Source organism: Bos mutus, chromosome 21 (genome assembly GCF_027580195.1).
Source record: "Bos mutus isolate GX-2022 chromosome 21, NWIPB_WYAK_1.1, whole genome shotgun sequence".
Classification (NCBI taxonomy): domain Eukaryota; kingdom Metazoa; phylum Chordata; class Mammalia; order Artiodactyla; family Bovidae; genus Bos; species Bos mutus.
Window position 1 is genome coordinate 42,062,183 of NC_091637.1, and position 15,229 is coordinate 42,077,411.

Sequence of the window (15,229 nt, forward strand, 5' to 3'; positions counted from 1 at the left end):
GCAATGAACATGAATTCTTGGGTGCCCAGCTGTGGGGCTGGTTCTCTGCCCCTCTCACACGCTCAGAATTTGGATTGAATACACATTGTGTGGGAGTCCTGCATGTATGTGAGTTCACAGGGTTCCAGAACCGCTCCCTGTGATATTAAGTGCATGGAGGAGAGAGAGAAAGGAGAGAGAAGGGAAGAAGAGGGGAGAGAGAGCAGGGATGTTTTAGTTCTTCAGTGTTTGTGTTTTGCAGTGTGTTTTATATCATTGCAAGAAAAGCAGGAAGAACAGCCTCAAAATCCTGTTGCTACATGTAAATATCCTGTGGATGATTTTTTTAAAAACTCACAAAACTGTGTGGTAGAGGCTGAGTATATTGTTTCCATTTTTAGAGACCTGGGTTGATGTGTAAAAATGCCACTGACCCTAACTACCTCTCTTGTATGTGGGTTTTTAAATACTACCCTTAGTATTCAAATCCCTGTTGAGTAGAGCCTTGATTTTTTTTTTAAAAGAGGGCATTTCGTAATAGCAAGATAAAGATATTCACTGCTTTATAATGTAAATTGTATTAATTAGGATGTCAACTTTTCACTGGCATTGTTCTGACAGAAATTCTAATCTGTGTTTAAACAGGAGTATATGAACTTTATTTCACATTAAATGTGCTGTCTTAATTTCTCTTGATTTAATATTTTATGGAAAACACCAGTTTCGTTTTTGAGGTCCCAGAGGGCATGAGGACACAAAGGGCACTTTGACTTTAGGTTATTTATTGAAAGCCAGGCAAGGAAAATATGAACCAAGGTCTCTCCTCTCTATGGGAGCTGAATGACCTGACCTTTTTTTAAGCAATATGTACTCCTCTTCTCAAATCCATATTGCAGAATTATTCACTTAGCACCCCCATGTTGGCCTCTGTCTCATTCTGGCCCAACACCATCCAGTAGAACTTTCTGTGATGATGGAATATTCTATATTGAACGTCCATTGTGGGAGCCACCTACCACACCTATCTACTGAGCGCTTGAAATGTGGCTAGAGTAACTGAGGAAATGAATTGTTCAATCTAATGAATTTACATTTGAATTTAAATTGCCACATGCGGCCTGTGTCCACTGGATTCTGGTCTTGTAAATTGCAGAGCTCTTTACAGACCATAATGAATTGCAGGTATCCAGTACCGGCTTCACAATGACATTCCCGCCTAAAATATAGAAACTATTATTCTCTCTGCTACCTTAGGTCCACAGCAAACAGCTCTTCTTAAAATGTCTATCTATCTCTTAAAGAATAACCTTGTTTCCACCTGATGATCAACACTTTTTTGAATGAATTTTCTCCACTACCATGTCTGTGTTAGTTGCAAGAGATAACACAGGAACATCTTCATTACCTCTGCTTTGCAAATAGTGAGGGACTATAATCTCAGATTTGTTCACTGTTGTTAAATCACAATTTTAGGAACTGAAATTAGGAGTAATTTTGTTTTAACAGTTACTGAAGACCTAGTGTGTATGGATTGCCATTAAGTGATGCTAAAAGACAGTTATTGGGACTGTTTTACTGCATGCTCTGTTTGTTAATCTAGATACAGCCTGTCATTTAAACATCTTTCATGCAAACTCTGCATTACTCTGTCTCTCTGAGCACAATGTCTATCTACGTAGCTCCTGAGCAATATTGTCATTTATATTTTTTATTGTATTTTTTTTACTATAGTGCTGAGTTAATATTGTTATTCTTCTCAAAAGTAGGTGAAAAAAAAATCTACCTTTCCATAAAGAAAGTATACAACTAAGCCTAGAGATTTATATTTCTTAGTTCACCCTGTATAAGTCTTTGCTGCTTCTTAATGAGTGGGCAAGAAGTATTTTCAAGAGTATCTAGTATGTGGAGTTAGCTACATGATGAACATCTCTGTAGAGTCTATAATTTAATGTTAAACCAACGGATGTGAAAGCCTCCGGGTCCCATGTCTTCCCTGATTTAATAATGTGATAGAATAGTTGGCACCCTGCAAGGTTTATTATAAAGAAAAGCAAATAAACAATAACAAAAGTTGTACATTTATGTTTTGATACTTAATTCAATTATTTTCCATGACAGTAACCAAGGGTTTTTACCAACACAAATCAATTAAAGCTTTACAATACCTTTATGGGAGATATGAAGGAGCTTTATTCTAACTGTAAGAAATACTGTGAAATTGCAATGATACATCAATGATTTTCCATGATAATTAATCATCTGCTTGCAACCTGGCTGCTCCTTCAAAAATACAATTCATGTCTTTTTAGAAAATGACATTTTCAGGAAAATGTCAGTCTGGAAAGGTATTTTGCAAATACTGAGCACATTGGATGACCCTCTTTAAACACTGCTTTTACAGTAGCACTGTATACATGTGTTCTTGAATGGATTTGCTGCTTCTTCACCTCTGTCCACTTTTTTAAACAGCTTAATTGAGGTATAATTTTGACATGCTAAATTGCATATATTCAAACATTTTTACAAGTTTTGATAAATTGACAAATGTATACACCCATAAAACTGTCACTATAATCAAGACAGGCAACATATCTATCACCTCCAAAAGCTTCCTCGTGCCCCTTTGTAATTGCTCCCTCCCTGCCCTCTCAGACTTGTCTTCATCCCTAAGTAGTCATGAGCCTTTAGTTTAGTTTGTACTTTCTAGAATTTTGCATAAGTGCAATCAAGCTATATGTTCTCTCTCTCTCTCTTTTTTTTTTTTTTCCTTTTTTGGTCTGGTTTCTTTCACCCAGCATCAGTCAGTTCAGTCGCTCGGTCCTGTCCGACTCTTTGTTGACCCCATGAATCACAGCACGCCAGGCCTCCCTGTCCATCACCAACTCCCGGAGTTTACCCACTTATGCGCATCGAGTTGCTGATGCCATCCAGCCATCTCACCTCTGTCATCCCCCTCTCCTCCTGCCCCCAATCCCTCCCAGCATCAGGGTCTTTTCCAATGAGTCAGCTCTCCGCATGAGGTGGCCAAAGTATTGGAGTTTCAGCTTCAGCATCAGTCCTTCCAATGAACACTCAGGACTGATCTCCTTTAGGATGGACTGGTTGGATCTCCTTGCAGTCCAAGGGACTCTCAAGAGTCTTCTCCAACACCACAGTTCAAAAGCATCAATTCTTCGGTGCTCAGCTTTCTTCATAGTCCAGCTTTCACATCCATACATGACCACTGGAAAAACTATAGCCTTGCCTAGACGGACCTTTGTTGGCAAAGTAATGTCTCTGCTTTTGAATATGCCATCTAGGTTGGTCATAACTTTCCTTCCAAGGAGTAAGTGTCTTTTAATTTCATGGCTGCAGTCACCATCTGCAGTGATTTTGGAGCCCCAAAAATAAAGTCTGACACTGTTTCCACTGTTTCCCCATCTATTTCCCATGAAGTGATGGGACGAGATGGATGATCTTAGTTTTCTGAATGTCGAGCTTTAAGCCAACTTTTTCACTCTCCTCTTTCACTTTCATCAAGAGGCTTTTTAGTTCCTCTTGACTTTCTGCCATATGGGTGGTGTCATCTGCATATCTGAGGTTATTGATATTTCTCCCGGAAATCTTGATTCCAGCTTGTGCTTCTTCCAGCCCAGTGTTTCTCATGATGTACTCTGCATAGAAGTTAAATAAGCAGGGTGACAATATACAGCCTTGACGTACTCCTTTTCCTATTTGGAACCAGTCTGTTGTTCCATGTCCAGTTCTAACTGTTGCTTCCTGACCTGCATATAGGTTTCTCAAGAGGCAGGTCAGGTGGTCTGGTATTCCCATCTCTTTCAGAATTTTTCACAGTTTATTGTGATCCACACAGTCAAAGCCTTTGGCATAGTCAATAAAGCAGAAATAGAATTTTTCTGGAACTCTCTTGCTTTTTCCATGATCCAGCGGATTTGGCAATTTGATCTCTGGTTCCTCTGCCTTTTCTAAAACCAGCTTGAACACCTGGAAGTTCATGGTTCATGAATTGCTGAAGCCTGGCTTGGAGAATTTGGAGCATTACTTTACTAGCATGTGAGATGAGTGCAATTGTGTGGTCATTTGAGCATTCTTTGGCATTGCCTTTCTTAGGGATGGGAATGAAAACTGACCTTTTCCAGTCCTGTGGCCACTGCTGAGTTTTCCAGATTTGCTGGCATATTGAGTGCAGCACTTTCACAGCATCATCTTTCAGGATTTGGAATAGCTCAACTGGAATTCCATCATCTCCACTAGCTTTGTTCGTAGTTGTGCTTTCTAAGGCCCACTTGACTTCACATTCCAGGATGTCTGGCTCTAGGTGAGTGATCACACCATCGTGATTATCTTGGTCGTGAAGATCTTTTTTGTACAGTTCTTCTGTGTTTTCTTGCCACCTCTTCTTAATATCTTCTGCTTCTGTTAGGTCCATACCATTTCTGTCCTTTATCAAGCCCATCCTTGCATGAAATGTTCCCTTGGTATATCTAATTTTCTTGAAGAGATCACCCAGCATACTTAGTTTGATTTTGTGTGTTTCAATTGTTCATTTTTATTGCTGAATAGTATTCCTTTGTGTAGATATAATACAATTTGTTTACCCATTCACCTGATGGTAGGCACTTAGGTCATTTCCCTTACCACCATTTTTATTATCTAAAGAAGCAAAAGTCACCCAAAACTACATTTAAGTAGAAGCATCATAAGTAGTTTTTCCCTTCAAAAGGATTTTTATTATCTTCAGTTAGACTGCTGAGAGGCAAAGCAAGAGAGCAGGATAGTAATTTTTTCAACAGAGATGACAGTCCATGTCCATTTGCTGAAAGACAACTTCGATTTCCTCAGTAGTGTTTATCCATGCCTAATTCACCAAATGGCACCACATCATATGCAATCAATTGCAGGAAAACAAAGCAGAAATTGGTTTTTGTTTTTTGAACCTGTAGCCAGAGTATCCAGTAGGAGAAGGCAAAGTTAAACTGACACCAGACATCTGCATAGTAATTAGGAAAAGGAGCCAAGCCCAAAGGCCTGGCTTAAACTTGGGAGATAAATTTGCACAGGCAGCGCCGTGTCAGGTTGGGCAAACATTAACCAACGACATAGAAAAAGTGTTGGAAAAACGACATTCTTAATTCAGTTTGATAAATGAGAAAACATGGAGGCGGGAAGGTGGTGATGATGAGTCCATATATATTAAGCACCTATGAGTGCCAGGCAGTTATTTACATGTTAGGAATACATGATGAATGAGTTTCACATCTTTCTTCCAGGGATTTGTAATCTAAGGGAGATGACCATAGATTAAATGTAGTCATCTATAGTCCCATAAATGATGAATGTAATATAATTTTGAGCAGTGAACTTCTTGTGAGATAAGCCAAGCACTGTTTAGAGCATAGTGTGAAGTTTTATTGCTCTTCCTCAGGGTAGGGAAGGCTCAGAGATGTAATTTGATGTAGACCTCATAGACCATATATGATTTCTTGGATAAAGAGGGGAGGTGAGGAGGTGGGAGGAAATTTTATGGGCAAGTAAGGGAGGTGGGGCGAGCTATTTGGTATGGCTGAGGCTAGGTTTTGTCTTGCAGGTTAGAGCTGGATGGTAAAAGAGATTGAATGTCCTTTGAGTGGACTGAATTTTTCTCTGTGGGCAATGGGGATTCATAGAAGGTTTGATTTTATTTTAAAGCAGGAAAGTGACAAGAATCAACTGTAAATTCCATGGGGAAAGTCTCAGCTTGCCATGAATTAACTGGATAAGTCTATAGATTAAGTGAGAGAATAACAACAGGCATAGTAGAAAATGAATTTGAGTATAGCATTTGAGGGTCTTCCCTGGTAACTCAGATGGTAAAGAATCTGCCTGCAATGCAGGAGACCTGGGTTTGATCCCTGGGTCAGGAAGATCCCCTGGAAGAGGGAATGGCTACCCACTCCAGTATTCTTGCCTGGAGAATTCTGTGGACAGAGGAGCCTGGTGGGGTCGCAAAAAGTTGTACCATAACTGAGTGGCTCACACACACACACACACACAGCATTTGAAGGATGTGCTAGTACTGGCACTCTGGTGTCAAATTTTTTAAATGTGGGTTTTTTTTTTTTAGTAACTAATACTTGGATAGAACACAGAATTCTGAAGGTAAATAGAGGAAGGGAGTAAAAAGGCATGCCTCCCACCTATGTCCACCCCCGCGCCCCCCAGCCCCCACCTTTACCAGTTGTTCCTGAGGTGACCATTGTTCCTTGTTTCTTTGTATTCTTTCACAGTTATTCCTGGTATTTGAAAACAAATGCATATGTATAATTAACTTTGTTTTCTTACTTTATATTAGCAATAATTCAAAATCAGTAAATATATAACTACTGCATCCTTTCGGATGGCTGCGCGGTGTTCCATTTAAAAATATGCCGTCGTTTATTGATGAAAGCATGGGTTGCTTGCAGTCTTTTCCTATTATAAACAGCGCTTCAGTGAATATCCTTGGATACTCATTCTCTTGCATAGTATTGGCTTATCTTTAAAATAAATACCTTTCATGTGAAACTTCTGGGTCAAAGGTTATACATATTTAAATTTTTCATGTGTTGTCAAATTGTCCTTGACAGAGATAGTGCCAGTTTATACTCAGCAATGCATGAGAAAGCCTATTTCTGCACATCTTTACTATTAGACCATGTTATCAGATCAGTTGATCTTTGTCCCTTTGATAAATGTCATCTCCTTGTATTTTAGTTTTTATTTCTTGTATTTAGGTGGTGTTGAGTACCGCTTTTTATTTTTAGAAGTCATTTGTATTTCTTTTCTGAGAACTGTATACTCATATTCTTAACGTACTTTTCTGCTGGGTCATTGGCCTTTTGCTTTGGAATTTATGGGAGCTTTGTGTATATTAAGGAAATGAGTCCCTTGTTTTTGACGTGAATAGAAAATGTTTTAAAAGAAACTATTTTGGGGGTTCTGTTCTAAAAGAACATGGATATCTCAGCAGTTTGAGGAATCCACTGTTAGGCAGGCTTGAAGGCCAGACTGATAAGTATGTAAAAGGTTTCTAACCCTGGCAAAAGCATGTTTGGTTTCCAGTACTGAAAAGGCCAGTATGTGCTAAAGACTTTGCTTCCTTAGTCATGGATGGAACAAGCCTAAAATTAGGGAGGCTGTTGTTGAGTGAGAGGGTTAAATGAGGTCTGAGCAATGAGAGAAATGGAGAGGAAGTGGACAGAGTTAGGCAGGAGATGGATAAGAATAGAGGGGATAGATTAGAAAGGGGGTGAATTAGAAAGAGATGTCAGCAGAAAAAGATCTCTTCACTTTTTGACGCTGTTGTCTGGTCAGAAGTCTCATTACCAACATCTGGTTTGTCTTCTGTAGTCTCCCCAGATGCTACCAATGCCCTTGGGATTAGCACAGGAAGGCCTGCTGCCCCACAGCAGACAGAAATCTGACCAAGACTTCAATGTATTGAAGGGTCTGGAAACTGGCTGAAAGCTTCTGTGTGTGTGGGGTGGGATTGAAGCTCCAGGGTTATTCTAGGGGTTTGTGAAATCAGGGAATGTGAACATTACGAGAAGTATTCACATGGAAAAGAGGAGACATTGCTAGAATTCAGCGATTACTGGGGGCATTTGCTTAAGGGGGAGGAAACTCTCGTTCATACAGCTGTTGTAATTATGGAACTCTAGTTACAGGAAAACATTAAGTTGTACTCACTGGAAAAGTTGAAACTGTATAAAGGCCATGAAATTAAAAGTAGAAAGCCTTACACTTTCTGGATAACCAACATAGACAGTTTATTCTATATCTTTCTGGACCTTTTTACATAAAAGTGCATACATCGTAAAGATTTTTTGCTCATTGTGCATACTCTTCAGTGATTGTTTTTGTATCTTAATATATCTCAGACATCCTTCTGTCAGAACATGAAAATCTACTACACGCTTTAGCTGCTGCTTAGTATTTGTGTGGATTTGCCGCACTTTTCTTAACCGTTGCCATAATTATGGCTATTTAAGCTGCCTCTTTGTTGATGCTGTGGCACATAATACTGCAAGAGCATTCCCGTTGTTGTAGCAACAGTTGAGCGTTTCCTCCTTGTCCATTGTTGTCTGTCTACAGCAGAGTTGCCGCTATAGACAGACAGCAACAACAGCAGCAGTTCAGGGTCCATGTAGTGAGAGTCTACCATGTTTTCGGAAAAGCTTTTGCTCCAGTTCCTAAAAAGTGAATAGGGCCATATTTGTGTGTGTGTAGCTCTGAATTTGTGTTTGTAAGGGTAGTTTTTAAAGCCCTCTTTCCAGAACCTTGTTCATTTTAGAAGTGGTCCCTGCAATTTGAAGTGTCTTCCTCAAGGGGGCACAAACGCACCAAAACCCTGCAGACAGTACTTTTGTATTGGTGCAGAATGGTCTGAAAACTTTTCCTTATTCCTTACTGTGTCATTACCCTGCTGCTGCTACTGCTGCTAAGTCGCTTCAGTCGTGTCCGACTCTGTGTGACACCAGAGACGGCAGCCCACCAGGCTCCCCCGTCCCTGGGATTCTCCAGGCAAGAACACTGGAGTGGGTTGCCATTTCCTTCTCCAATGCATGAAAGTGAAAATTGAAAGTGAAGTTGCTCAGTCGGGCCCGACTCTTAGCAACCGCATGGACTGCAGCCTACCAGGCTCCTAAGAACTTACAAAAGCAGTTTGAATCAAACTAATAATGTGACTGGCTAACAAATCTCAATACAGATGTTTTCATGCATTTAGCATTTATAGTTAGATCTTTATGTTATATCATTTTAAATTAAATCATATTTTTCATTTGTATCATAAGAAAAACATGCTACTTCTCACAGAGTTTTTAGTCATGCCAGAAAAATTTCCCAAAATACATTCAACTGTTTTTCTTTAGCTTGCCCTTCCGCGTACACCTGTGTTCCACTTTTCATTGTTTGAAGTTAAGGGATGACAGGCCTTCCGTTTCACACTTCCTGGTGCCCACCTCTCCCTGCCTACCCTCCTCTGCTGAGATAGGCAGCTCTGGCCCAAAAAAGTTGAGCTTCACAAGACCAGCAGCTACCACATGCCCGTACGCTTCAGTTAATAAGAGACCATCAACAGACTTCAGAAGCCTGAGCTGTGTGAGTTTGGTCGCCACCCCACTCAGCCTCACAGAGCAGGGCTGGTGGCCTTGCAGGAGCTTTGAAGTTCTATATGCTTGTCCCCCTTGATTCCTGTCAGTTTAAGGTTTAAGGTGAGTAGCTGGGAGTTTAGTAGGGAGCAGCATCACTTCTCTTTGAGGGATTTGAGGTACTCAACTTGCAGCCTTGAGTTCCTTCCTTTGGTAGCTTGTGGAAGAAAGATCTGTTGGGGATTTATAGCATGCAGGAATTTTGAGGTTGATGCGTGGGCACAGGAGGCTCATGTGAGAGTCCTGAACCACATCCTTTTGCTCATATAACTAATTCTGGGCATCTGGGAGACAAATAGTCTTGTTTTCATTTTGAACTGTTCAAAGTACCTGGGGATGTACTTTTTGCCTGACTCAGTTTAAGGACTCCTGTTCCCATCATTTTGAAAATTGCTGTCACTTACACATTTTCCTGATTTATTACTTTATTCTTTTTCTTTCGGATGTGATGACTATTTTAAAATAGAATGACAGAGAATAACTGGATTTATTGAGCACTTGCTGTATAGGGTTCAGTTCAGTTCAGTCGCTCAGTCGTGTCCGACTCTTTGTGACCCCGTGAATCGCAGCACACCAGGCCTCCCTGTCCATCACCAACTCTCAGAGTTCACTCAAATTCGCGTCCATCGAGTTGGTGATGCCATCCAGCCATCTCATCCTCTGTCGTCCCCTTCTCCTCCTGCCCCCAATGCCTCCCAGCATCAGAGCTGTTTAGGGTGGTGGTATGCTAAACGCTGAAAGAAAGTTTGCAGACTGCCTTGAACTACGAGGGTTTCTGCATGGACTGAAGGACTCTGTGTGTGGAGGAGAGCCAGTGGGTGACCCAACTTACTTGAGCCAGGCTGCTGTCACCCACCATCTGTCTCCTTGTGTAGACCTGTGTGCAGATCTTACTTATCTACTATGTCACATGGAATTTTGGAATCTTGAAACAATTCACCTGGCAACAATGATATTAAGATAAATTTTCAGGCCTGAAACAGATCTTTAGCCAGAAAAAAGCCTGTCATGTCTCCTGAAGGTGTTGTGAAGATCACATAAGCCTGTTGTTTGTGAAGTTGCTTTGTTCATTTCAAGAGATTCACGCACACCCGTCGGAGACCTGAGAACAGGTGTGAGTGGCTCAGGTGTCCCTAGAGAGGTTGAGTTTCTCCCTAGCTTCCCTGCCTGAATGATTCGCCTCTGACTTGAGAGATGGCTTGTGTCTTTTTGGTGTCTTCTTTGACACCCTGCCCTGCACATACTTAATGAGTACTAAACAAATCTGCCAGATGAATAAACGAACATTTGTAAAAGCAGTGTTACAACCATTACAGCAGCAAATTATAACTAAGATTATAAACCATGAATGTCTGCAATAATTTCCTGTACAATTTCCAAATCAAAATGGACCCTGGTTACAGACTTTCTGGGTGTTGTCTGGTATATTTGTGACAAGAAAAATGCCTATAGAGAGAAACAGTAGGATATTTTTCTTCTGCTTTCAGGATGTAATTCATCCCCTCTGGCAGAAAATACAAGGAAAATAAAAATGTTAAGTCAGATATTAGAAAGTTTAAAAAAAAATTCCACAGGTTAACATTACCATTTCAAAAGATGAAGACTGTATGACTAGACAGGATGTTAATGACTTGACATTACAAAATTTATTAAATTTATTTCTAAAGCAGTTTGGTTCCCCCTCTCAAATGCACGAAGCATGTGGGAGTTGGAATAGATCTGCCCCAGGCTTCCAAACAAATTTTTAATGGAACTAGAGTCCTTCAGGGATTGTCCTAAATCCACATAATATTCTTAGGTCTTGGTGTTTGCACTGGGACCTGTGTATTAGCAGTTGTACGTGTGAATAATATACTTATATCCATCCATCACCTTAGTGACTCCACATCTGTAGAGGCTGCTGCACATCAATTATTCCACCACAGGGGGTAGAGAGATATTTGGGCTAGCATTGACCTCTTTTTTCAATTAGGCCTCAGAAGCAGTGTGTTCTGGAAGTCAAATGGTCCCTTTGGACAGAACCTCTGTGAATCTATTTGGCCTAATGTGGCCGTGCTAGGAAGTCAATATGATTACCTGTGCCAGGTGTGGAGGCAGCATCCAGAAAAACATGAACATTTTGTCACTAAGAGGCACCATCAATATTCAGGATCTCTCCAACTTCTCTAATCCTTGCATTAGATATTAGCAAGTCTATCAAAAATGAATGCCAGCCTTAATATATACTTTATATACCTTCCACAAAAAAATGCAACTGTTTGAAAGAAGTTGTAATTTGTTTGAGGAGCTAAATTCACTTTCAAATGCTAGATGTTTTTATTATCTGAGATTTCAGGAGCAAAAAGTTTCTTCAGAAAGAACAGGAGTTTTGTCTTTATATCTTAATGCCCTTAAAAAAAACAGAGAACAAAGTTTTTATAATGCTTATTTCTTTGTTCATAAACTTAGAACATCTTTCTCAAGAGCACATAGTGCTTTTCATTTTATGAAGCTTCTGATATTATATGTGGTGGTGTGTTGCATGTTGTCATAACTAATAAATCAGTGACAAATGTAGCCACCTCATTTTGTTGGGGAGATATATAATTGTGGTGGTAGCTGACCATTTATTTAATTATGTGGTAAGTACCATATGATGAGAGGGTAAAGTTAAATTGATGATTTGGGCTATCTCAGCCAGGATACAGTTTACATGGCAATTACACCAGGATCATCTCAGTGTAATTGGCAAGTAATTTTGTAAGCGAAGGAACATGACAGCTCATTTACATGGTGTTCAATGAATAAAATTTGGGAACATTTATCAACCACTTCCAAGTGAAGTGATTGCACCAGTATTGCCCAAAATGCTGTATAGGTGATTCGAAAGCATCATGAAAGGTTTCTGGTATGAATCTGCATTCATTTGCTCCCTGAACATTTATTAGGTGTGTGCTGTGTGCCAGGCACTGTTCTAGGCAGTGAGAATACAGACACGAGTGAAAAGTTACATCCTCCTCTCACAGAACTCATGGTTGGAAAGCAGACCTGTTACCAGTAGTTACACAGCAGTGTAATAAGTGGAGGTCTGAGCTCTGCACAGGGACTGTGGGTGCTGAGGAGGGGAAGCCAGAAGGGTGGAAGATGGTCAGGGAAAGCTTTCTAGAAAGGGTGACACCTGAGATGAATTATAAAGAATGAGCAGGACGAGTTAGGGGAGGGGGAAAGGACCTTCCAGGCAGAGGTGCCTGCAAGAGAAGAATCTTAGATGAGCAAATGACTGGTGTGAGCTGGAAATTTTAAGCAGTTCAGGCACATTTCAAGGCAGACCTGGTGCCCAAGAAGCAGACTTGATGGAGATCTCACAGGCCAGACCTTATCCTGCAACCTGGGGAAGCACTGGGAGATTTTAACAAGCATCTTTCTCAGAGTTGGACCACTCCATGTAATAAAATATTTGTATTGTGTTATTATGATATGCCAGGCTCTACTCTACAGATATCAAGAGATCTCATACTCACAAGAACCCCATAAGGCAGGGACTCACATGTCCTTGTTTTACAGATGAAGAAACTGAGTCCACGGAGAGTGCCCACAGCCATGGAGGGGGTGATGGAGGAGCCAGGATTTGAACCCAGGCCTGTCCAGCTCCAAAGCCCATGCTTGTCCCCAACACCTGCACCGTGTCACAATCCCCTTGATATAATTGACTATGACTCCTTGTTTTTAAGTTGCACACTCCTCCACCTCCTATCTCTACTTCTAGGCTGTGAGCTCTGTGAGGTCAGGAACTATATTTATCTTGCTCACAGCCACATCCCTCAAGCTTAAGATGATGCCTGCACCTTCATAGGCATGCCGCAAATAAAGAAAAAATGTAGTTTTTAGGGGGTCATGACTGGAGGCTGTTGAAGTCAGCCTGTCAAGGGATGACAATGTGGGCCTGAATTAGTCGATACAGAGTTGTGAGGATGGGAAATAAATTGGCAGAACTTGGTGATTGATTGGACATGTGGATTTTGTTGGCATATCCTCACAGTATTTCTGATCTCCAACTTCTACACTGGAGAGATGACTTGGCAAAACAATCTGAAGCGGAGGGAAGCTCATGCTGCTCTTCACACAGCTCTCACATTCCTGAGACGAAATGTTGCAGACTCAGGATGAGAAGTTAGAAGAAGGTTTCCTGGAGACAGTTAAAAATAGAATGAACACATCTGCCTGGAATGGTAGAGGCACAGAGCTGCCCTAGGGTAGATGAATGGTTAGATGGCCTTTGGGATTCTTCCCCCTTTGAAAATTTTCTAGTTTAGAATAAATAAAAATTCTCCTGACCCATCTGTCCTTAACTGTCTGGCTTAAAGATAGAATCAAAGTATCCAAGAACTGGAAAATATTGAGTCCAAATGCCTGGATTGTAGATAAGGAAACAGAAGCCCAGAAGCGTTAGATGACTTGTCCAAGGGCACACACCGGAAGCAAAATGAAGACCCAGACCACTGGTCTCCCGGTCCCCGACTCCCTGGACTCTCAGTGAGCAGCATCTGTTCCATGCCGCCGGTGGCAGGCCTGTGCTGGGTACTAGCCCAGACGCAGAGAGAACCTGGGGTCAGTGCTTGAGGAGTGCAGGCAGCTTCAACAGGAAGTGCCACTTGTCACCTAAAACTGCCGTGAAGCACACCTACTGTGCAGAACATTTGGAAAACAGAGACAATGAGTTTGAAAGTCTATGATGGTTTTTCTTTAGCCCCACTCATTGCCAGACACTGCTTCAATGCTTTCCAGTCATTGCCACTAATTCTCACAACAACTTGAAGTTAAATAATATTACATTTTATGTTTCAGAAAGCTAAAGCCCCAAGAACTTGTTCCATGAGACCAGACTAAGTTCATTCCAAGTCTTAACTGCACAGTCCCTGCTGTCTTCTTTTTCTACACACTGGGTCTGTCCATTGCATCATAGATGCAATTTTGAACTTTCATTTTTTTTTTTGGAAGGCAGCTGTGCTCACCACTATACCGCCAACATTGAACTTTCATTTTTTGACTTGTAATATGTTCTGTTTTTCATGTCAATTCATAGTCTTCATTTTAATGGCTGTGTAGTGTCTTATCAAGTTTTTAGGAGGTTCCTAAATAAATATTTACTCATAAAAGTCTTTCAATTTTTGACACATATGGCATTTGGAAGGTATATACTATATTTTGAGGACCATATGACCATCCTCTATCGATGGCATTGGGACAAGCAGGAGAGAAACTGCCAGGCTCTCCACAGGGGATCATGGTTTTCTTTCCCACCAAGAGCCCTTCGGGGGACGCAGGATGGTACTCGGCACAGCTCAGAATAGAGCCTGGGTAGAGATGGCCTGAGACAGGTAGCAGGTGACTTTTCAAGCCCCTGCTTCTCTGACTGAACACACATTCTTCCTCCTGTCCTTGTGAAAAAGCAAGTTTTCATTTTCCTAGGATAGTAAAAATCTTTTGTGTGAAGAAAAAGTGTCATCAGGTGTCTTTTTCATCAGCATATATACCATCTCTTTAAAATGACAGTGGGAGTAAAGGTTCATCAGTTCAATATGTCTTTCACATTTGGAGACTCCTGACTAATAAAACTCTGGTATTTATCATCAGAACAGCCAAAGAACTAAATTCTGGCACATGCTATTCTCACGCACTGAGAAAAACTTAAAAAGACAGACGATTGTCTCCATTCTTCCTTCTTCCATTCATTTAGAAGAAAAAGCATACCTTTTTTTAATTAAAAAAAATATGAGCATGCAGAAACATCTGGCCTCTATTACCATAGCAGCCTCCTAAATGGTCTCCTTGTCCGCCCTTTTAAAATCAACTCTACATAACAGCTAGAAAGATGTTTCTAGAACACAGAATTCTACCAGTCACTCTCTCATGTTGTCAACATCTTCTTCCACTTCTTCTTCTGTGGCTCTTAGAGTTAAATATCACGTGTAGCCACAGCTCCCAGCTCCCCTTCTTCACCTTGTCTTAGCCACACCAGGTGGCTTCTGCTTCTGCCTCCCAGCTTCCTGCTGCAAGACAGGGTGTCTCCAGCCCTACATGGAAATCCGGTCCTTTCTCCA

At 40.9% G+C, this 15,229-nt stretch overlaps 1 protein-coding gene across 3 annotated transcripts in view; it reads left to right on the forward strand.

Moving 5' to 3' along the window:
* The window catches only part of AKAP6 (A-kinase anchoring protein 6), a 401,429-nt gene that overhangs the window by 147,771 nt on the left and 238,429 nt on the right, over positions 1–15,229 (forward strand). The window lies entirely within an intron of this gene.